The 25,155-nt window shown below is 42.5% G+C and overlaps 1 long non-coding RNA gene across 2 annotated transcripts; it reads left to right on the top strand.

Annotated features, from left to right (window-relative positions):
• The first annotated feature begins 154 nt into the window (after nt 1–154).
• Nucleotides 155–24,633, top strand: LOC120399164. 2 transcript variants are annotated; one of them, XR_005595000.1, is made up of 3 exons: nt 155–277; nt 502–610; nt 24,453–24,633. It is a non-coding gene; the product is annotated as an uncharacterized LOC120399164 (long non-coding RNA). The 2 variants fall into 2 exon arrangements; XR_005594999.1 differs by lacking the exon at nt 24,453–24,633 and adding an exon at nt 6,488–6,673.
• The last annotated feature ends 522 nt before the right edge of the window (nt 24,634–25,155 follow it).

Below are 25,155 nucleotides of genomic sequence, written 5' to 3' on the forward strand. Positions count from 1 at the left end.
GTACCACAAATTACAGAGCAGCCTATCCTTGGCTTCATTTCCATGGCAGCGGGGTGTGTACAAGAACCTCAGATTAGGCCCCACCAGGCTATTATTTGCCCAAATAGTGCATGTGTTAGAATAACTGACATAATTCTACTTCAGTACTTTTAAACTGTCATTTCAGCCTCCCTGACTGTTAGTCATTAGAGCAAGAGTGAAAAAGAATTAATCTCCTGTCATGTGTTTTACACAGCTTGTGATTAAAAGCCATAAAACCATTATATCTACACTTTGAGTAAGTACATCTGGCCCTTCCTTCAGTGTATTTATTTTACCGTGTGTTGGGAACATCTAATGATTGTTCAGTAACTACCTTATCAGTGTTAATAGTATTAAAACTATAGTAAGTGTATCAGTGTATAACCAATCTTTCTCCTAAAATAATTATATCCTAATGTGAATGTGTCCATTTCATGTCCAGTGTGAATTACTACTTTCCTTCTGTTTCCTTTCCTCTAGACATTTACATAGAGTTATATTTCATGCAGAAGGGTGAAGGTTATTGGAATAACAGGCATACCTTCAAGCACAAACAAATGTATTTACAAAACCAAGAAGAAAGGAACAGGTTTGAATCTCTAATTTGGGTTCATTTTAGGCAATATATTCTCTGAAGTCCCTTAGGGAATATCAAGAGACATCCATGTTGGATGCTTCTTTCAGGATTTGAGTTTCACAACAAATAAAGTAATGTTGTGTCGGGTGGTTCACAGCTGATCAGAAGGATATGCCATCTATGGAGTGGGATGAATGTGGCATAATGTGTTTATATATAAAAAATATGGGATTTGGGCAATATGAGGGAAGTGAGGGATGATGTGGAATTTCAATTCTTGTCTCTTGCCTCCTTGACAAGCAATTGACACTTCCTATGCATTTCTTATGTGTCCATGGAAGATTACTAGGACCAGTTCTGCTTAGCAATTTTGGTGTAAATCTCCATGACCCTTGTACCCACCCCTTTTCTGTTCTCTCTGCCAATCTCAGTTCCTTGGCCCCAGAACTCAGCCCAATTGCCCAGTCACATGCCACTCTCTATCCCTTCAACAGGATGACCACCTCCTTACACACTTAGCTCTAATGTGTAGGGAAAAAACATCTGCATGATCATGTGGGACTTCAGTTTGAGTGGCAGATGCTGGAGGTCTCATGCTGCCAACACTAAGCATCCTTAGAGTTTCTAAATATTAAAGATGACAATTTCCTAACTCAAAAAGTGCTGCAGCCTACACGGGGTGGGCGATACTTTAGTGGACCTTGTTGTAACAGATAGAGAAACTGATCACAGGCCTAAAAATTAATGGTAGTTTTTGGTATAAGTGATCATGACTTGATCATATTTATAATGTGCCAGCAAAATAAAGTAAAAACCAGCAATTCTATGTGTGCTTTCAATAGCCCCCTGAGGTGGCTTCTTGGAGCCACCTGAGGTAAGCACTGCCTGCACCGCAAACCCCCTCCTGCACCACAATCCCCAGCCCTAAGCCCCCTCTAGCACCCAAACTCCCTCCCAGAGCCTGCACTCCAACCCCCTTCCACACCCCAACCATCTGCCCCAGTCCTGAGACCCGTCCTGCACCCAAACTCCCTGCCGGATCCCGCAGTCCCTCCCGCACTCCAAACCCCTTGGCCCCAGCCCAGAGCCTCCTCCTGCACACCAAACCCCTCATGCCAGGCCCTGCACCACAGCCTGCACCCCCAGCCGGAGTTCTCACCCCCCATGCCCCAACCCCCTGCCCCAGCCTGGAAAAACCCCACACATACCCTGAACCCCTTATTTGTGGTGCCACCCCAGAGCCTGCATCCCCAGCCAGAGCCCTCACCTCCTCCTGCACCCCAACCCCCAGCCCAGCCCAGTAAAAATGAGCAAGGGTTTGGGGGAGAGGGGGATGGAGTGAGCAGAGGTAGAGCCTCAGAGAAGGAGCGGGGAAAGGGTGTTTGGTTTTCTGCACTCGGAAAGTTGGCAACCCTATCACCAACAGAAGTTGGTCCAATAAAAGAGATTACTTCATCCATCTTGTCATTCTAATATCCTGAGACCAACATGGCTACAACCATACTTCCCTAAGAGTCCTTTTGAGCTCTTAAGCATGGTATGTTTTATTCATTGCAACTGATTTTGGGAAGACTATACAACTTTTTATATTAACAAAGCCAACACTAAGGTCTATAGATTAATCAATGGACCATGTGTCTCTGTGTGCATGCATCTGCACATTTGTGTGTGTTTAATTTCACAGTTTAAATGAAATAATGCAATGTGTGATACTCAAAATATTTTCAATCCCTAGAAATCAGATTTGAATCTCTCCTGATTAGATTTGAAAGAAATATTTCTTTACTTGAATAGACTGAGTTTCAAATTTTGGCCTGTGCCAACTCATTTGCTTCCTGCCTTTTTAAAGACACCGCCAGTAATAGCGATAATTTAGCAGGCATCCATTTCCAGATTTTAACTATAGTTTAGCTTTTTTTCTCACACCAGAATTATTTATTGTGCTTCATTACCAAAAGGCACTGAATAATCAGCGTCACTTTTACAAGATGTTTGCACATGAAAGGGAGATGATAGTAGCAATCTAAGATAATAGAGTAGGTCCTACTCTCTCTCAGTAATTTTGAAGCAGTCGTCCTTGAATAAAATGATTGTTGTTCTTAAACTGGCCTGCAGAGTCTTATAGTGACTTTGAATTTAATTATTTAGCACACAAAGTAGGAATTGTAATTGTTAACCTATTCAATAATAAATGAACAACAAGAATCAGTGCAGAGATAGAGGTGGTTCCTTGTATTGGACTAACTAGAAAAGCTGATAAAGGCTACCAGCTTTAAAGAATACCATTCTCTCCATCAGGCCATAGGTATGTAGCAAAACAGAGCAGTGGATACAAAGATTCTATAGCTAGATGCTGCACTCATAAATGAAATGAGAGGAAGTTGATCAAAGGGAGTATGTATTCAGGAATAAATGCAAGTCTTAAGTGTAGCATTTCCTGAGCTACTCTGATTTGCAGTGGGAGGGGGAAGGCTAGACTCAAATCAAAATGAAACCACAGGTTAAAACAAGAGCCCAGATTCTGAATTCGTTACTGGGAATATTGAGGTCAGAAGGAATGGAAGATAGGGCCCTAGATTAGAATTTGATGGGCAAACCCTGCAAAGTTGGGGGATTCCTTTCATTTCAGGTAGGTTCCCAGAAGTTGGGGCCAACTTCTGTTGGTGAGAGAGTCAGGCTTTCAAGCTACACAGAGCTCTTCCTCAGGTCTGGGAAAGGTAGTTAGTGTCACAGCTAAATACAAGATTGCACAGATAGTTTATCATAAGTAGTTACTGCATTTTCTAAGGGAACTTTCAAGGTGAAGTGGCCTAACACCCCTCCAGTCATAGGACAAAAAGGGGAGTTAGTGGGTAACAGATTGTTGTAATAAGCCATAAATCCAGTGTCTTTATTATCACCATGATTTTTAGTGTCAAATAAAGTTATGAATTTAAATCCCCAAGCTCATCTTTTGAAAGTGTTGTGCAGCTTTTATTTGGGGATGAGGACTGATAGATCAGATATAGAGTGATCTCTTTGTGAAAAGTGTTCACGCACGGGTGACATGCAGACATGCCAAACCTGTGGGAAAAAACACAGAAATTAGGTTTGTTTTTGGCTTAATTGGCTTGTGAGTTGCTTGTTGGCTAGTTGTTTGGCTTGTAGCTTACTCCTTGTTGCTTTTTTTTTATCAGCTCCCAGCAAGCAGGGGCAAGTGGGGGAGAGAGTCAGGGGTACACAGCAGGCCCACCACAGTCCCAGACTACATGCCGGGGGGATCTAGTCACATAGATTGTTGGGGTTCTTAGGGGTTGGCTTGTTTTGGCCTTGTTTTGAAATGGAATCAGCTTGATTTTTAGCTTATTGTGAAAGTCGGGGTGCTTATTTACCATGTGAAAGTTTGCAGCTGTGGTGACATGTAGTTTTTTGTCTTTTATAATTTTCCTGTGTGAAGTCATTGAGAGCATAGTGGTCGTCTGGTTTCACCCACCTAGTTGATACTGGGGCACTTAGTGCACTGGGTGGGACATAAGATTTTGTGATAGGCATGTGTTGGACCCATGGATTTTGGAAGGTGTGGGGTTTTTTGGGGGGGGAGGGGAGGGGTGTTATTGATCATTTCAGCAGTGGAGATGTGTCTGCAACAATCCCTGACAAAATAGTCGGTCCCAATTGTTTCCACAGTTCCTCTGTAATAAAACACACAATTGCATTAGGAAAAATAAGACATGATTAATAATACTATAATAATAAAAGAGAGTATATTTCATCCAGAGAATGCATGGTAACATTCCTGCCCTTGATCAAATAATGCTGGTTGTGTATTTAAGGAAAAAATCTAGGCCATTATAAGGGATCCCTTTTCACTCTCATCTGAAGCACAAAGTAATAATTAAATTGCCTGATTGTGGATCTGAAAATTCTCCAGTCATGAGGGAATTCTCAGTGACCTAGTATCAGCAATGGGCGCATATAAAGTAGGATTAGAGGAATATTTCACTTTGATGGTCATTGGCTGATGTAACAGCCATTCAGAGCAAGTTAGAGCACCAATCAGGTTGCTCTAACTTGTGCTAGAGGCTGAACTCAGGATTGGAGAGGTATGAAGGTCATGTCCTGCACAAGCCCAGATTGTCTGGAACCAAGACCAAGATTCTTACCCTTAGGTCTTGTCTATATAGGAAAGAAATTCAGTATAACCTAAGGTGTGTGTTTAAATACTTATAATTATGTCCCTTTGTACATACTGATTCCATTATAAGAGTGTCTTTTTCAGTTTACAGAGTAGCAGCCATGTAGTCTGTAGCAGCTCAAATAAATGTGTTAGTCTCTAAGGTGCCACCAGTACTCCTGTTCTTTTTTCAGTTTAGTTTATGATGCTTGGAAAAAGTTTAAGCTAAACCAAAAATTCCCACGCATACTGGAATGAGTGTCCACATGGGGAGTAGGAGCGGGGCAGTTCATGCTTGTATAACTATACTTACTCAACTGTATCAGTAAACCTGGAAAGTTTTTTCCATGTAGACAAACCTTTAGTCTTCCTAATCAAAGGAATGAGATGTATACAAACCAATTCCTACTACCAAAACAAGAAAACGCCTTCTGTCTTGAGCCCTGACTAATGAAGAGGTTTTTCCTTCCCCCCACCCTCTTTCCCCCAGTTTGCAACCGAAAAAAGGAAAAAAAATATAGAGAGAAAGGAAAATAACATGGGGGAAAAAGAAAAGCCCTTCCCCCAAACAAAAGTATTTTCCATAAAAACAGAAAAATTTGAAATGTTATTTTTTCAAAATTTCATAATTTTGCTGCACAAAGGTTTTTACTCCTTCCACTTACAAGAGAACCCATTCAGCAAAGCACTTAAGCATGTGCTTAAATTCCACTGACATAAATAGAGTCAAAGTTAAGCAGATGCAATTATCTGTGCTGTCTGGCTGAAATGAGCATTTATCTTGAGGAGCATCCCATCAATAAAATCAGGTAGAATCTGTCTTCTACACTGGTTTGAAAGAGCCATGTTTAAATGTGATTTTGGCTAAGAACCTAAGTCTGCCTACTTGTTTTCTCTATCTATGAGTAAGTGAGTGTGGACCAGTATGTTCCATGGTGAGGTCAATGAGGTCCAAGAGAGAAGCACTTTACTGAGCTCCAGCAGTACTACATCACACTTCTCTGTTTATTATCCCACTATATGTGCTGAAGGTGCCTTTTGCTTGTTAAATTATACTGCAAGTTTCTAAAGAAGATACATACAATCATTCCTGGTGGCTTATCCAAACAGTTCAGACAAACTCCCTGAAGCCTTTTATATTGTACCGTCCTCTCCCTTTTGTTCTGCTAGCCATATATCACCTGATCCTTGAAGTAATTGTTCTATGAAGACTTGGCCTTATGATTCATGAAGCCCCAGGAAATAATTTAGATTGGCTGTTAGAGGGGAAATGTTTAATTTCCCTTAAATTCTGATATTGAAGGGAGAATACAGACCGCGAATTGCCAGCCTTGTGCTTCAGCTTGGCCTTGTTTCCACAAACTTGTCTCATGTCCTCTGTCTGTGTTGTCTATTTAGATTGCAACTCATTGGGACATTTACTGTCTCTTACTCTGTGGCCAAGATTTTCAAAAGTTGTTAAGGATTCTTGGTGTCCAATTTGAGATGTCCCAAAAGAGCGTGATTTTCAGAAAGTGCTGAGAATCTGCTTCTTGAAAATCAGTCCAGGACAACTGAGATACCCCAAACCACTAGTTCTTTTTGAAAATCTTGGTGTATATTTGCACTTTGCCTAGCACAGGGGGACCTTGATCTTGATTGGGCTCCTAGGTACTACTGAAATACAAATAACAATGTACTGCAAATAGTAATATAAGGAGCCTCACTCTTCTCATGTGGTCTCTGCTTCCATGTAGATTACCAGTGATGGGGAAAGAGTACGTAGGCAATTGCTGCCCCAGTACTTTGATACTTGTCTGCAAGCATCACATCCACCAAAAAAATGAAAATTGTGAAAGAAGATTACTTTAAACAAGAGAAGATAAACTGTAAAAACCATAAAGTGAAGTGGTGTGGTTAGTGTGTGTGATAATAGATTTAAATAGTCCCATGTGATAATTCAAAGTTCTTAGACAGCCCCAAATCAAGGCTTCCTTTTCTCTTTAATTGTCCTGTGCATCATATTTAGAGCTAATCAGCAACCTATAGTGCAATGTTTCATAAATCCTTGTTCTTTAATAATAATAATAACAATAATGATGTACTTATGTTAATTGTATTGATTTAAAAAAAAATATTCCCCAAATAAGTAGCAATCTAAAGGTGAAAAGGGGGCTATACTGACAAGCATGAGAGATGGGCAATTGCTGGTTAGAAAGTAATGGAGATATAAAAGCTTCCCTGTTTATACTGTTGATGGAGTTTTACAGGCTATTAAACCTGATGAAGGGAATGAGGCCAGACATCTTTGGTTTATGTTGTTTTTACTTGATTATGAACTCTGTTAATGAATTGGAAACCCTAGGGATCGTTTTTCTGCATAACACTGATCTCCTGTAAACTTTCCTCCAATGTTGGCCCTTCCAGAAAATTGAACATACGCAAGCAGAGGTTGAAAGGAATGGGGACAGAAAGTAATCAGTATCACTTTTTGATTTTCAACCCTCATTGACATGCCCCCAATCCAGCCTGGTAATCTATAATGTTCTGCCATTGAATGTGTGCTCGTCCTCCTCTCCTTGTTTTCTCTCCTGTTTCATCCCTTTGCACAGTCTTCCCCCTAAACTCCATGGGCAAACTCTTGGACTCATGGAAGTCTATGACAAAACTCCCACTGGCTTTAGAGGGGTAAGGATTTCATCCTCTGTCCCTCCCTCCAAACTTCCTGCAATACCTGAGTGTGCCTCTATCCATTCATGTCTGTTGTACATAGTGAGGACAACTTTCTCATGTTGCTAAACAGCAGAATGTCGGTCTCCACATTTTCTACTGATTCATATTCCAATTAGATTTGGATTTGGGTCTGGTTATCCTTCACCAAAAATTCAGGAGCAGAGCCCCATTTAAAGCCCTGCCATAATATATAGCAGTAAAGAAAGTAAGTGTGCAACCATTATTTTCCCCATTATTGCTATAACAGTATTTATTTCCTTTTCCGCACCGCTTTCTATTATGTAGCATGAGTGTACATAGCTGTTCATTGATAGTGACAGTGAGCTTTTTATTGGTAGCATCTCTGTTGGTCAAACACAAATAAACATTTATACAACTGAGAGTCAGATCTTACTTAAGCAGGGCAAACTTTTTGGGCCAAGGGCGACATCTGGGTGGGGAAATTGTATGCAGGGCCGGGGCAGGGGGTTCGGGTGCAGAAGGGAGTGCGGGGTGTGGGAAGGGGGTGCAGTGTATGGTGCACAGGAAGGGGCTCAGGGAAAGGGATTGGGGTAGAGGAGGGGTGTGGAGTGTATGAGGGGGCTCAGGGCAGGGGTGGTGTGGACTGTGGGAGGGGGCTCAGGGCAGGGGCTTGGGGTGCACAGGGGTGCAGCAGGAAGCTCAGGGCAGGGGCTTGGGGTGCAGGAGGGATGTGGGGTGTACGAGGGGGCTCAGGGCAGGGAGTTGGGGGGCAGGGTGCAGGAGGGGTTTGGGCTCTGGCCCCGAGCCGCTCCAGTGCTGCGGCCCCTGGGGGAGGAGGAGGGGAGAGGGCTCCACGTGTGCTGCCCTTGCCGCGCCTCCAGGTACCTCTCCCGAAGCTCCCATTGGCCACATTTCCCTGTTCCCGGCCAATGGGAGCTGCGGGAGGCGGTGCCTGGAGGCAAGGGCAACGCACAGAGAGCAAAGGCAACACTTCTGAGGGCGGGGCCCACGGCGCCACGGGGGCAATCCCACGGGCTGTGGTTTGCCCCCCCCCATACTAAAGGATGCTGCTGCATGCTGCTTTGATTTCAGTTTTAAGCTTTTCCCCAGTGCAAATACAGTGTCTTTCAGTATCCAGGGGCTCCTTTTGTATTTTGTGACTTCAATTACAATACATCAGCTGAAGGCTATAGGCTCCTGGGAATTTGCTGGTATATTGCAAGATTGTAGATTTAGTTCTAAAGTGGCTTTTTGATACTAGCAATGCCCTCAACATGATTGTTTAACTTACTTTAGCTGTAAATAAAAATCATGTTTGGGAAATTGTTTATCTGACATTTGAATGAAATGGCCATTGGCCAATTCCTCTCAACTGTGCTTTTCACTCTGTAACTTTGGGTATGGAACAAGTCCTTAATGCTGACAGTCTCTCTTGCCACTTGGTGTGCGGCATGAATGATTCCAGACAAAGCTGGGAAATGCAATTTTTCTTGTTGTTTGGAATGCATGTAGTGTCTTACATAGCCATAAGTTTCATATCCATGCAGGAGAGATGTCACAGTGGTTACCAGATATACTTTATTCTTAATATGGGATTTGATATCATGTTTATTCTATACACTTTCTTAGGATTTCACAAAAGCTCTGCATAGCTACAACTTCATAATTAATTATTATTTTGTTGGCAAATGTGGTGTTATTTCAGTGCTGAAATGCTATAAGCTCTGTGACATCTATGTCAATTGTAAGGATGACAAATTGCAGCAAATTAGCAAGTTAGCAGCAATGTACAAATGCTTTATATTATGGTACCCAGCTTTATCTGTGGTGCAAAGTCCATGGGAGTGTCTTGCCTACTTAAGCAATGAAGTGGTGACGGTCAGTTCCTGAAAGGGCCGGACAACTGAGGTGTCTATCCCTACCCCCAATATCTATGACTATGCCTAGCTTAATTGCCAGAAATAGTAGTCAAGTAATTGGGAATGACATAATGGTAAGCAGTGCTGATGTGCAGTGCTAGCTTTTTCCAACATCTCTGTTCACGAGAAACCTCATTGTGAGGGCCAAAAATTTGAGCTGGCAGCCAAGAGTAAGAGACAAGGCCAAACTTCCAGCTTCTGCATACAAGGTAAGAGTAAGGGACTTACATATCCACTCTTTTTCCTCACCATGAGAAGTTGCAAGAGCGCTTACTGCAGCTTAGTGCTCCAGTAAGAGAAGAAAGTGCGTTGGGAATCCATGGAGGGCTGCTTGGGGAAAAATGCTATTTACATGTATTTTCCGCTAACCCTTACCCATAGAATACTTCTCATTGGGTCTGGCCATCCTCAGGATCATATGACCAAATGTACAGTCAGTTTACTTAGCCTTTTGGGGCTTACATGCCCACAAGGTGCCTTATAAACCAGTCATGATTTGGCCCTGGCATTACACAGTGCTTTGCAGTTGTAGAGAAATGTTTAAGAACCTTCTGTCTATGGATAAGCTGTGTGCACTTCCACAGTCATTAGCAAAACATTCTTGGTAGATGCCTTTGTGTTGGCTTTGGCTTGCCCTTTCCAAAATTCACATAGCTCGGCATCTGAGTCACAGACAGCAGATGCACCAAGGTCTGATTTCCCTGCTATTTGCCAAAACTGGAGATATAGTAAACACAGGGCAATGCACAGTTGTGCTTGACACCACTGAGGATGAGTGTTGCCATTTAGATTTTTTCCTCTCAAAGATTACCTTCTCAAATATGCCATTGTAAAAATGAAAGACAAAACATATTGGGCCAGGAGTGTCCATGATCCTCTTCTGCTCAGTCTATCGAAAGCTTTTTGTCATACTGATAAATACCAAATATAGATTTGTGTTTCATTCTTGGCACTCTTCTTGAATTTGTCAAGTTTAATAGCTCTTTTCAATGCTGTTTCATTTATCTTGGAATCCATAATCATTTCCATGTGAAATGGCATGATTGAAGAATAACTTTAGCATTTACTCTGTATAAAATGTTGTCTGCTATTGATTAAGGAGAAGTGCCTCTATAATTACAGCAATCAGATCTATCAGCCCTCTTTTTTTAAAAGAGGCATCGGTCATAATCCTGAGGAGTAGTTTGTTCTGCCTGTTGGGGAGGGGACCTGGGTGTCTCAGAGAACTGATAATATGAAATAAAACCTTTTAGCGCTCCAACACTGGTTTGTTTGGCTCTAATTTAATGGTAAGCCAAGTCATTTTCCTTATAGGTGGTTATGTAAAATGAATCGGTAATCTCATTCTAGGCTAAGGGAACCCCTCATGAAAACCACCATGACCACATTTGATTACTTAGCACCTTGTTGGCAGTCTCCGTAGTGGGGTTGAATAAGCATGAAGATGAAGATCGCTTTTGTGCTGAGAAGCTGTCCCCACACCTCTCCCAGCTCATCATCCATAAGAGCAGGGATGCAATGTCACTCCATGGATTACCTATTCCCTCTATCTACAATGCAAAAATAAATAAATACATAAATAACCCACAGCTGCAAGTCTCAGAGCCTGGGTTAACTGACCCGGGCTTGCAGGGCTCCCGCTATAAGGCTATAAATAGCTATGTGGACATTCCCACTTGGGCTGGAGCCTGGGCTCTGAGACCCAACCACATTGCTGGGCTTCAGATCCCAGGTTCCAGCTTGAGTGGGAATATCTAGACAGCTATTTTTAGCCCTGTCGTGAGGGTCCTGGAAGCCCGAGTCAGTTAATCCGGCTTCTGAGACTTGCTGCCACTGGTTCCTTTTTTTTGAAGAGTAGACATACCTTATGCCTGTCCACATCACATCTTTCCTGTCGTATTTCATGCCCCCCTCTTCCTCATATCTCACCCACTCCGCATCTTGCTGGCCAACCCCAAATGGCTCAGGACTTGCTGCCTGCCAGGTAGCAAAGGCATCTACAGCAATAGAGTGGCCAGGCCTGCTAGGGACAACGAACCATTTTGGAGGGAGGGGAAGGAAAGCAAAGATAACAAAATGACAGGCACTTTAATCAAAATCAGCAGAATTTCCATAGCTGTGCAGCTGGGAGGAGATTTCTGTGGCATCAAGACCACAGCTGGCCAATTTTATGATCAGAGTTGGTGGAGGCCTGTTTTTTAATGATGATGGAGGATATAAAACTCTAATCTCCGGAAGGTGGAAAAGAGTAAAAAACTAAATGCTTTTCAGACTTATCTAAGCATTAATTAAAGATGGAGAATTTTAATTCTGTCATCTAAGGAAGCTATATTCTAAAAGTAACCTAATGCTGAATTTAATACATATAGTATTCCCACTAATAATAATCTCTTAATAGGGCATCTGTGTAGTACCCATAATTTTAATGTAATGGGAAAAATCTAATGAAGTATGTAACTTTATGAACTTCAACAGATGGCCTAATTTGATATCATTAAAGAGATTGTTAAATGGGTTAAATTGGAACCTTTCATTTACTACAAGAAACATGCCAATCAATTTAATAGGAAGCAGTTTTACATAGGAACAGAGACCTGCCCAGCAGGTAGAAAACTGAATCCACTTGTATCTGCACAGGTGCATCGTCTGCTCATAAAATATCCATCAAAAATTGGATCCAGTGCACATTCCTTTATGGGAGACCCATCTGCTTTTCTGAACACTTCTTTTAAAAAAATCCACGCCGTAGTGATCTCATGAGTGCTCATAATGACCATTCAGTGATAGTGGAAAAAGAAATTTCAAATAATATAATGACTAGTCCGAGCCCCCCACATGACCTTTTTTGGTACATGCTGACTGTGGCTCATGCACTATGCACTCACTATGTTGAAATGCCAGCAGTTGTACGATATGATCCACCATAAATAAGAGTCAGTATCGCTACATTTCATTTTCTGTTTCCTTAGCAATAAGAAACTCCGAGGCATCCCACGTCTAGAAAGTTGAGAAGGAGAAACACAGTTCAGGAACATTTTAGGATTTATTTACAGGAAGATGGGCTAGAGCTAAATCCTGCCTTATACTGTGACACAAACCCATAAATTGGTGCAGGTTTGGTTGAGACTTGGCCCATTAGCCTTAATTAATCTGTCAATGAACCTGGCTTGAGTGCTGAGTTTGTAATGAAACATGAATCCAGGTTTTCTTTTGAGTGGCAGTAGGTGTCACTGAGAACCCATTTATTTCTATTGCATATGCATTCCTCTGTACAAACTGTTAGAGCAAGAATATCATGCCAGATTGGGGGGAGGGGGAAAATATAAAGTACCCCATGAAACGTTGAAGTTGGGATGGTGGTGAAAATAGTGAGAACATATCTGGAAGGGATACATATTGGAAACATACAGTGGTTGATAGGAACCCAAGAAAGAAATGTGATAACTCTCCACCACCCATCAGTCTCTCTACTTCCCTCATAAACCCCCTGCTCCTGCCACCCCGCAACAAACCCAACGAAACCTTTGACTCCTGAATAATTGTTAAACATTCAAAATAGCAGAAGCATTTTAGTTCAGATCTAAATTGGCAATACTGGTGAATGAATCTTGCACAGGATTTTCCAGGTATCAGTTTATTTTAATACAGTATCAGAGTTTGAACCTCTTTCTCTATTCAGGTATATTACATTTAAAAAAACCAAATCAACCTTATTTTGATCTCCTATTATATTGGCCATTCTAAAATATGTATCTGCAATTTTCTTCTTTTTCTAAACAGCTGGCAGACTTTTGTTGAAAATTATGTCCATAAATATCAAACATTCACTGATTTCATAAAACATTATTTGTTTTATTACACATTTACAGAAGTTTGGGGTGGTGCTGGAGGAATATGTTTTTCCCTGACCAGCACATAATTTTGACTAACAATTAAGTAGCAAAGAATCCTGTGGCACCTTATAGACTAACAGACGTTTTGCAGTATGAGCTTTCGTGGGTGAATTCGGATGCAAGAATACCCACTTGCATCTGAAGAAGTGGGTATTCACCCACGAAAGCTCATGCTGCAAAACGTCTGTTAGTCTATAAGGTGCCACAGGATTCTTTGCTGCTTTTACAGAACCAGACTAACACGGCTACCCCTCTGATACTTAACAATTAAGTGTGTCTTCCCTATTTATCTAGAATTCCACAAACCTATACAATATACCACTACAATACAAACAAAAACCAACAACTCAGCCCAGTGTTTTATATAAAGCTAGAGAATGTTTTGGCTACTTTCATATTATTAATGATAACAAGAAACAATAAAATGTCTTCTGAACCTTTTCCATTTTTTTTCTGGATCTCAAAGTGTGACTCGAAGATAATAATCAATGTCAAAATATGCCTTCAACAAGACCTTAAACTCCAAGAACGCCTTTACAAATTCTAGCAGCACTGAATAAGAAAGTTGACAATAAATATGCAAGAACTTTTTTAAATGGTAGTTTTTAACCTGAGACTAGGAGCAGTTTTGATCAGAGCAATGTATGTTGTGTGGCCAACAATGCAGACATGCTGAAAGAAATTTGAAAGCTAGTAACTTGGAATATTATAGAAGAAAGGAGCCCTTGAGGGATGCTAATGGACCCATATTCCATCATGAAAGATTACTCTATTCTGAAGAGGGTGAGAGGCTTCTTGAAAACTTTCATCTGAGTGTTAAAATAAGGAGGTTTCTCATCCTGGGGATATATATCTTACTTCCTAGCAGGGTCAGAGTAAGTGTGCCAAAGAAGCATTGCTAATCTCCACTCATTTCCACTTCTCACTTGAGTAAGTGCAGGAAGGATGAGTTTAGGGATCCAGAGGAAGTTTGCAAAACATTGATGAATGCCTGCACTCTTAAACTCCTAGTGACTGCCTGGGATGCTTCCCGGAGCACCCAGGATTGTGAGGCACCTCACTACTAGCTGCCCTGAATGTGAGGAATCCTCTTTTGGGACTGCTGGGGGTCAGCTCCTCAACTCCACTGGCCACAAGTGAGACAAGCACTCCTCCTTCAGCCTATGCAGGCTCTTCTGTGCTTCTGCAGGGTAGCGATAGTTAAACTCCTGTTATTTTTTTGGTTGTGTTTTGTTTGTTTTTGTTGGCTGTTGGAGCTCTCTCTGTTTTGGGGCGCTTGATGGCTTTCTGTGTTGTGGCTCTCTCTCTGTTTTCTGGCTTGCTAGCTCTGTTCTCTGGCTGCTGCTTCTGGTTGCTCTCCCCACTGATAAAGGTGGAAAAGCTTGCTGGATCCTAAAATGGAGAGTGGTAAACTGCTAACAAAAAAAAGCTGAAACAAAACAAAAAAAAAAAAAACTGACAAGGCTGACTGAGCAAAAAAAAAAACTGTAAAAGCTGAGCTGCCCTGGAGCCAAGAGATGATGAATACAGAGAGCACAGGCATGTGCATAGTGAAATGTTGAGCTTTTATATTTGAACTGAAGAAGCTTATTGAGAATTTGAAGAGGCTGTTTAGTCTCTCTTACATGCTAGGCAATTAACTTAAACCTGTTACTTTCTCCCTGCACCCCTTAAGCCTTGGAACCTGTCCTACCACCCTCTGGGGTCTCTCTTCTCCCCTGAAACAAACCAAACTGAAGATTGCTGAAAAATATAAAAAAACCAAAAGGAAGATGAAAAATAAAGAAGAAACATTAAATATTAAAAAAGATAAAAAAAAGTGTAGATTTAAAACAATGTTAAGAGATGTTAAATGATGCAGCCCTGAGTGTGAGCCATTTTGCAAACTGCCTAGAACTGTTCGCCCACTAGGCTGCTGGCATTGTTGATATATGGACAGGCATAGCTGTGGCTACAGAACACTCTGACACAAGTCCAGCACAATACATGCAAACATCCCCTGACCCACAAACAGTGTTACAGTGCAGGCAGGACAGCTGCAGCAAAGTCACTGGTGTGTGGCTGGTGCAGCTGGCTCAGCTGCGGTTGTGAGCTGCAAGTGTGTGGTGTAACATGCTGGTGTGGGACAAAACAAAAAAAAAGAAAAACAAAAACTGGCAACAAAAGAAAAGGAAAAAAAAGGACCCTGGCCGACAACAAGAGGAAAAGAGAGGACACCTCAGCAGACCAAAAGGTGCTCAGGTGTGACACTGCACCACAGTCTCACATGGCACTGCATTTTTCTGCTTTCTAGACACCACTATTGGTGTACTGCCTTTGGGCGCACTGCAACTATGACCTGTATCTGGCTGCTGCTAGACGGCTGTGCAGCTGTCTGAAGACTCTGAGCATCTGCAAAAAAAGGCAGCAAAAGTTGTTCTGAAGGCGGCTACAGGTGAAGCTGTGAAGCTGTTGGTGAAGCTGTGCCCATGTTTGTATGGACAGAGCTCTAAATTGCCACTGTTTGTGGGCAGAGGTGACTGCCACTGAACCAGGTGTGCTTGTTGGTGGTATTGACTAAAAGGGGAACTCAAAAGAACTGGAAAGACTGAACTGGGCAGAAAGAATAGAGAAAACTACCTAAAGAAAGAACTGTAACATGCTACTAATTTGAACATTATTTTTGAAAGATGATGAAAAACTGAAGAAACATGAAACTGTACTGAAGCACATAAAAAAAACAATGACAGTCCATGGAAATATCTGCAAGCCCATGACATATAATACCAGTTACCCATAGCTCATGGGCCATGGACCCCCACCCAACCCACCAATGGAGCCATACTCCAAGATTTGTGGTCATTCCAACTCCTGGTCGTTCAATCGTGAAGAAAGATGGCTCTCTCAGATTTCAGCCCAGTTTTAAACCCACTATCATACATCGTTGTGTGCCTGACTGGATGACCTCGCTTCGCATCGATGACTGATCTGAGCAGAGCAAGATGAACAGATGCAAAGAAGATTGAGCATGCAGAAGACAAGATTTGCAAGACTATGAGGCAGAGAAAAGAGCTGATAACGGCCCTCTCGCCTCTCCTCTCGATCCTGTTCCTGTGCCCTTTCAGTCCAGATCCAACCAGATCTTCCAGATCTCCTGGATGGCAGTCTGGTTGATATGGATTCCAATCTGGTATCTGGAATGAATGACAAAGACTGGAACTGGATGAAAGAGGAAACTTATGGCAAAAAGAAGAGAGCTTAAAGACTGGCAAAGAGTATGAATATTTCAAGTGAAAATTTGATAAATTCTTGAAAGCCTGGGACCTTCAAGCAAATAAGCTCATGTCTCATTGATTCAAATAAAAATGTAAAAAGGCTGGGCTCTCCCTCTATGTGGGAAAGTCCCCCTGAATGTGAGCCAGCTGCAGCTGCCACACTTAACTAACCACTAAAGACTATCTCACGAAAAACCAAAGCCAACCACTATTGGGAACACCAAAGGACTGAGAAAGGACTGAACTGCACTTAGCCACTTAAAAAAGCTAGAAACAACTGCTCTGGCACTGCTTCTACTAGCACCTGATGCACCCTCCTCAATCTGAACCACTGCAATTGATGCTCCCCTCCCTGAGCATGGAGTCACATGTTGCTTCCATGCCTGAAGAGGAAGAGAGACCTATTGCTTTTATGCCTTACTCTAAAGCACTATAAACTAAGCTAACTCCTGCTCTGCTATGAGGCATTAGGACTTGCTCAATTTAACTGAGTTTTCATCAGTACCTGTTTGTGAATTGTTTCTTTTCAAATTGAGACCCCTACTCAGACATCACCCTTCTGACACATCAATTTTAGCATACATAGGGCATTCCATGCAACATTGGGCATCACATGTTCAGCATCACAATCTAGCATATGAATATGAATCTGGCAATCACAAAAATCCAATTTCGCAAATGCAGATGGCTTTGCCAGATGGCCTGGCCTCTGCGAAGTGCCTTTGCGGTCAAATATCAAGATAAACAATAAGAGAATACCCTATAACACACTCAAAGAAAATCAGATAAAGAAGCCTACTCGCCAAAACTGCATGACTGACTGGTGATGGGAAAAATATGGAAAAAACCCTCTCCGACCTCATCGACCTTCTCTCATCTCCATGTCCAAGGGAGTTTCTTGTTTTCCATGTTGTTTGTGTGTTGTTGGGGTGTTATGTTTCCACCACTGAGATCATCACATTACCAGTGACACCAACACAGTCAGACACTGGGAATAGACTTATTTGTGGAACTGTGGCTACTTTTTTATTTTGGAAATTGCTTTAAGCTATTGAAGAGAGAAAAAGCTGCAAAGTGTGAAATGTCAGTGGAGGGTGTCTTGGATGTGGAGGCACCCCTACACCCCACCCCATGGGCTGATGACCCACTGGCCTGAATTCACGTTGACTTTGCTGGCCCCCTGCGCCGCATGTTCTTGGTGGCAGCAGATTCTTGGTCATGGCAATGCCATGTTCTTATAATGTATCCCAAATCTACGAGGACTCAGAAGCAACTAAAGAGACATCACGGACTGGTGTCTGTCTTTGAACTGAACAGAAAAACAGAGCGACAACGGATGGTTCAGGTTTTTCTTCGCTTTTTCAAAATTTTATTTTATGAATGATACACCACATCCGCCCAGCTCCATATCATCCGTCCACCACGGATTAGCTGAAAGAGATGTGCAGACGCTTGAAAAAACGCAAGGAAAAAACAAAAGGACAAACAACCCATTCAATTTTTTACTACTTTTTTTTACCTTTCCTCATGCTACACACCTCGCCTTCCTACTGATGGGGGCCATGCTGCGACATGGGCTGATCTGCTTTGCTGCTGCCCTCTGCTGGAAACCCTGCTAACATCCAACATCAGCAGCAATATCAATCACAGGGCAAATATCACCAGATCAGCCCAGAGCAAAAGACATTTAGCCCAGTTTTGGCAGCAATGGTTTTGGCTTTTGCTGAATGTTACCCGCCACCGTCCTCACTCAAACAGGACCACATCCTACAAACACTGTTCAAACAGGCAGCAGGACTGCTAGAACAGCAGAATCAGCGACATCAGCTCATGCCAGATCACAGTCTGCCAGGTCAGGCCACAGCATCTGCAGGTCTTCTGAGGTCTCTGGACACTCTTCAAGTCACCTGTCACTTCTTGTCTCTGTCCTGTTTCTTTCTGACCTGCCGCCGGGCCTCTGCATGCCAGCACCCCACCCCACACTGGATACCACCACCTCACCTGACCCCCCCCCCCCCCCCGGTGGTGCCTGAGGGTGCAAACACCAATATAACACCTGCAAGAAGAGACAGAGGAGACAGAAGGCCTCCTCGGCTGATCTTCTTTAGCGCGGCCACCACGGTTATGGGGCAAAAAAATCCAAAGGTTTAGCCGGGGAGGGAAATGGAGGCCCTCCTCCTCCCTCTCCTTCTAGTGTTGTTTGTGGGATGTTCTTATTAGGGGGGGAGTATGTTTGTTATTTTTTTGTCATGGTTTTTTTTTTTTGGCAACTTGTTAGATTATATTGGGTTTTATCAACCAGTTTCCCCCGTTGAGAGAGCTCTCTCTGTCTCTGTAAAAAAAAAATGGAGGTTTTGGTTAGCTGCCTGCTCTCTGGCTTCAAGTGATTGCTTCCTACGCCGGCTGCCCCAAGGATTTAACAACTCCAACCTCTGAGCCTTCCAAGTGTCCCCCTGGAGTATCCAGCTCCTGTTCCCCTGGACACACACACAGTTTTGCTGCTCCCAAAGGAATAGTAAACCCTTGCTCCACAGTTCCTCTTCAGATCACTGCTCATTTATATCTCACCCCCATTTATAACTTCCAACGATCCATTGTCTTTACTTGTAAACAGGATCCCCGCCTGCTGTTTTCTATTCCTAATCTACTCATGAAGATTCTGCAATCTCTTGATTAGCATCAGTTTCAGTATGGAAATAGACTTCCATTGTGAAGTGGACAATACACAATGACCAGACATAGAAATACATGTGTGGTGTCGGAGAGAAGGCTTTGGATTCTTTGACCATGGGATGGTGCTCCAAGAAGGAGGAGTACTAGGCAGAGATGGGCTCCACCTAACGGTGAGAGGGAAGAACATCTTCGCAAGCAGGCTAACTAACCTAGTGAGGAGGGCTTTAAACTAGGGTCACCGGGGGAAGGAGACCAAAGCCCAGAGGTAAGTGGGGAAATGGGATACTGGGAGGAAGCACGATCAGGAGAGCACAAGAGGGGATGACGGCTGTCTCATACTGAGAAAGTGGGGTGATCAGCAAGTTATCTTAAGTGCCTATACACAAATGCAAGAAGCCTGGGAAACAAGCAGGGAGAACTGGAAGTTCTGGCACAGTCAAGGAATTATGATGTAGTTGGAATAACAGAGACCTGGTGGGATAAATCACATGACTGGAGTACTGTCATGGATGGATATAAACTGTTCAGGAAAGACAGGCAGGGCAGGAATGGTGGGGGAGTTGCATTGTATGTAAGAGAGCAATATGACTGCTCAGAGCTCTGGTACGAAACTGCAGAAAAACCTGAGAGTCTCTGGGTTAAGTTTAGAAGTGTGAGCAACAAGGATGATGTCGTGGTGGGAGTCTGCTATAGACCACCAGACCAGGGGGATGAGGTGGACAAGGCTTTCTTTCGGCAACTAACACAAGTTACTAGATCACAGGCCCTGGTTCTCGTGGGAGACTTCAATCACCCTGATATCTGCTGGGAGAGCAATAGAGAAGTGCACAGACAATCCGGGACGTTTTTGGAAAGTGTAGGGGACAATTTCCTGGTGCAAGTGCTGGAGGAACCAACTAGGGGCAGAACTATTCTTGACCTGCTGCTCACAAACAGCAAAGCATTAGTAGGGGAAGTGAAAGTGGATGGGAACCTGGGAGGCAGTGACCATGAGATGGTCAAGTTCAGGATCCTGACACAAGGAAGAAAGGAGAGCAGCAGAATACGGACTCTGGACTTCAGAAAAGCAGACTTTGACTCCCTCAGGGAACTGATGGGCAGAATCCCCTGGGAGAATAACATGAAGGGGAAAGGAGTCCAGGAGAGCTGCCTGTATTTTAAAGAATACTTATTGAGGTTGCAGGAAAAATCCATCCCCATGTGTAGAAAGAATAGTAAATATGGCAGGTGGCCAGCTTGGGTCCCACACTACAAGAAGGATGTGGAAAAATTGGAAAGAGTCCCGCGGAGGACAACAAAAATGATTAGAGGGCTGGAGCACATGATTTATGAAGAGAGGCTGAGGTAACTGGGATTGTTTAGTCTGCAGAAGAGAAGAATGAGGGGGGATTTGATAGCTGCTTTCAACTACCTGAAAGGAGGTTCCAGAGAGGATGGATCTAGACCAGTGTTTACCAAACTTGGGATGCTGCTTGTGCAGGGAAAACCCCTGGCGGGCCGGGGCAGTTTGTTTACCTTCTGCGTCCGCAGGTCTGGCCAATCGTGGCTTCCACTGGCTGCAGTTCATTGCTCCAGGCCAATAGGAGCTGCTGGAAGCGGCGTGGGCCGAGGGACATACTGGCCGCCACTAATCAATTTGTCAGTAGGCTCTAGGATAACCATTTCAACCACTGTACCTGCGGCTCTTTAATGACTGGCAATTTATGTGCTGATCAGAAAAATCCAATTTATTTGAGGAATCTTTTTAAAAATCCTGTGAAGTTTGATTTGGATAATAGGCATTTAATTGTTGTTTGGAAATCAGAGGCTAGGTTTTTAGATTTTTTTTTTCCTTCAGAAATGCAATGCCTGATAGAGACTCGGAAGGATTATTAATTTTGTTTGATAGATAGCAATTTTACAGCATGCCATGCACTATTAATCTTTAAAGTGCCCAGCAGCAAAAGGCAATGTTGTTGGACATCTCTGGAGGCTGCTGCATTAGCAATCAGAGGTATGAATGCTTTCAAAAATGACAAACCAGGAAAAAAAAAGAATGATGGTATCTGTGTCTTGGGCAATCAATGACAATCTGCTCTGCAATTGAGTATTTAGAAATACCAAATGTTTGTAGTTAAATGGGTAACTGATTGTTACCTTTACAGGGACTGTGGCTCACCCTGGTAGGGGGGAAAAAAGGGGGAAATGGTTATCCTAGAGCCCACTGACAAATTGATTAGCATGCAGCGCATCTTCCTGAGTCACCACAACCTGCTCTACAATTTCTACTTGACATTTAGGAGGAGGGAGAAAAAAGCAGCTTGTAAATGAACACTCATGTATTTATTTATTTATTGGAGTCCATGAAGAGACTGTTTTCAATTTGCTTTCTTTGTGCTTCTTGTCAGGCCCTAAGAAAGACTGACGAGGCCTCTGTGGGAGGTTCATGTTGATTAAGCTTTCAGTTTATCCACATGGCTCTACAGGAATGTATCTGTCTCATTTCTTCCCTGCAAGTAATTAACACCTGCCCTAAGACTGATAATGGCAAATCCAGAGTGGAGAATTAAGCAGGTGGTTTTATTATCCATTCCTGTGTTCTTGTTCACCTTTCTCTACATTTAGTGTCACAAAAAGATGTTCGAAATCATGGAACCAACAGCTGTGCTCTGCCACCCTATCCCAACTGTTTTCCACCTGTTCCAGTTGCAGGGAGACTGAGTTGAAAGAAGAGTGTATCATAATGTACAGACAAGAACCATTTCTATTCTACCTCTGAGTAGCAGAAGCTGATGCAGGAGAGCCTTTTTTCGGCAGAAAAGGCCTGGAAAAGATCTTCTGACAATTAGAGCCACTTTACCAACTCTTCCGTCTGCAGTAGACAGCTACCAGACAGCAACTATCTGCTTGAACTGTTGTGACCAAGTCAGCTGTGGAACCTACAAATGTGGGTGCCTCCGTCTCGCAAATATGCAGGCTCCCCTCCAACTTCTAACAGGAGCCACAGCAAAAACAAAGTAAAATCTGTGTTGGCTACTTCTTATTCTTTTGTCACCAGGGGTGTCTCCCAGAAAAACTGACACCATTCCACTCTGAAGTAGACCTAGCTATAGTGACTCACAACTTTGTAACCTCCAGGCTAAATTACTGTAACAGGACTTCAATTAGAACTACTGTTGAAAAGGTAGAGAATGTGGCATGGCATGCAGATTCTGAGAGCTCACTCCAGACTGAGGAGCAGCCTGGAAAGCATAGGGACACTTGTGGGAGAAGGACACAGGAGGAGAATGATGGGAGGTGGAATTTCCAGAATATAGGACCTGAAAAGGGCAGAGCTGTGCAGACAATTAAAAGTGAGGGAAGGCGGTTTGAATTTTTCTAATTAGAAGGGATTTATTCACTACTAAAATAGAGATACTTTGCATGCATTTTTTTTAAACATGAGAACAAATATACTAATGTTCATCACACCATCCTGTTTGTTTACTTTGAATTACCCATATATGCGCTTATGAGCTTCAGTTCTGTTCTAACTGATTAAGTCTGCTTGCAAAAAAGAGTAAATGAAAGTGGACAGTACATTTTACTATGGCCAACAGCTTGATACGCCCACTGCACATACTGGAACTGGTATGAGGTGCAACAAGCCTTCTGCACTTGACAGGCATAATATCAGTTTAATACTGCGTAGGAGACAGAGGGAGAAAAAAGTTCCTGTAACATCCTGTTTTCTATCACTCTGCTTTTTGCCAATTCAGATTTTAAGAGCTATAAAATAGCAGAAGTTGTTTTTCCTACGTTGGACCATAATGATTAAATTTTGGATCTATGTGAATGAAATTGGATTGCTGTTATAAATAAATAATGGAAGAACTTTGGTACACAAATAGAAACAAATTTTGCCCTCATGTATGGTGTGTAATTCTGATTGCTTTTAATGGAAGTTGTGTATGTATGTTTGAAGGAAAAATTGTCTGAAATAGCCATTATTGCTATTCATGTGTATATGACTGGAAGGCAGATTCTCAGTTGTAAACAAAATATTAAAGGCTGGATTGTTGCCCAGCCTATGTGCCTGTGCAGGGGCATAAGGGAAAGTAAGACTTGCTGTGTGCCTGATGGTCCCTCCCTAGAACTGACAGAGTAGAATTGGGGTGGTGGTGGGGAGGCGTGTGTATGTGGGTATATGCATGTGTAGTATGGACCAGTAGACTACTTCCCACTTTCACTCTCCAAGCTCTAAACGAATGGGGGAGGAGGGAGAGGTACAGTTCCTTCCCAGCACTGCTTCTGGGGCAATGCACCAATGAATCACCCCACACACAGGACTTGTGGCAGAACCACTATTTAGCCCTGAAACAAAACCTAGACTAGATTTTTATGAGACTAAAGGTCATTTATTCTCTTGTCCTCCATTCCTGAACTGCAATGCTTAAGGGAAAAAGTGGTTAACAACATTTTGTTAAAAGAGCTGGAAAAAACGGAAAGTGAAATTGATGAATCACCTAAACATTATTGCTTCTGAAATACATTTATCCTAAAAATATAATGTTTTGGCATTATTGTCTGCCCGGGCTTAAAACAAGAATGAAGCATGAAGACTGAAAGCATACAGAGGTACTGTATTATCCTGAATGTTTGGAATGTAATCAAATTAATCACAATGTTTCTGATTCCTCACTATGTCCAAGTGGTTTCCTATGCTATGTCCCATGTTCTCTGTGTTCCACCCCTATGCCCATACAGTAATGCCTGATCCTGCAGTGTATTGAGAACTCACTGACTTCCTTATTCATTCAGTGGGAGATAAGGATGCTCAGTACCCTTCAGGAAATGGCCCATTTCCTGATTATCTTCTTCATACCCGCTCTGGTTTGAGCAGCACCGGTGGTGCAAAGCAGCTGTAAAGACAGTTTAACAGACATTGGGTAGCGTAGAGTCACAATAGCAGCTCCTACATCCTCCTCTCCATTCCTTGCCCCAACACAGAGGATGTATTTGAAGGAAAGGGGGCACCCTGGGACGACTTTCTGGCCTTGTGAGCCCCAAATGACAGATTAGTCCCTTGGGGGCAGTTGGCAACCAGGGCAAGTTAGAACAGTCCAGAAGCTGCTCTGATTTTCAGCAAGGATTAGTCTGCTGTCAGATGGCCTCAGGATTAGAGATTATAGAAGTGGCTTAAAAAATTCTTTGCACGAACCCTTATGTGCATGACACGTTTGGTTCTTCCATTGCATCTCCTTTTCAGCCAGCTGGTCTTAGTGAATGTCTACAACTCTGACATCCCCTCTTCTTCACTTTCCTCTTCAGGCATTTATACAGCTAAACCTGTGGGATGATCCCAAGCCCAAGACTCCCATGCATATGGGCAACTCATGTTTGGGCCTGTCAGGCACGTGTGTATTCTACTCTCATGGTGTATTCTACTCTCTTTTCAAATGTAAGAGAATCAAATCGAATCAAAACCTGCCTTAAAATTGTTCTTTAGTGTTTATACCCTGTACATATTTCCCTCAATTAAAATGGTTACAAAAATATTGTATATTTTGTATATTTCCTTGTCAGTTACATATATGTTCATGAACTATACTGCTAAATACTTTATATCTATCTATCTATCTATCTATCTATCTATCTATCTATCTAAATGATTCTCAATTTATCTGACTTTGATTTATTTTACATTTTTGTTTGCATTCTGAGTTTGTATTTTCTAAAAACCTGATACAATCTTTTTAAATGCCCATTGGTCCTGAATTAAAAAGCCTGATTCTCTAGTTCTTCATGGTGAAACACTTAATTGAAACCAATGAAAGATCTGTTTGATTAAGGAATGTAGAATTTAGCCCAGTGCCATTGATTTTAAAGCATTAAAACCAGACTATTTGGGGCCTGATTTGGCCATCCTTGCTCACATTATTTTACCTTACTCTGAAAGTAGTATATTGAGTCAGTGAGACTACTCACAGAGTAAGTACTATGCAGTGTGGGTAAGGTTGGAAAAACCTAGTTC

Source organism: Mauremys reevesii, linkage group 2 (genome assembly GCF_016161935.1).
Source record: "Mauremys reevesii isolate NIE-2019 linkage group 2, ASM1616193v1, whole genome shotgun sequence".
Classification (NCBI taxonomy): domain Eukaryota; kingdom Metazoa; phylum Chordata; order Testudines; family Geoemydidae; genus Mauremys; species Mauremys reevesii.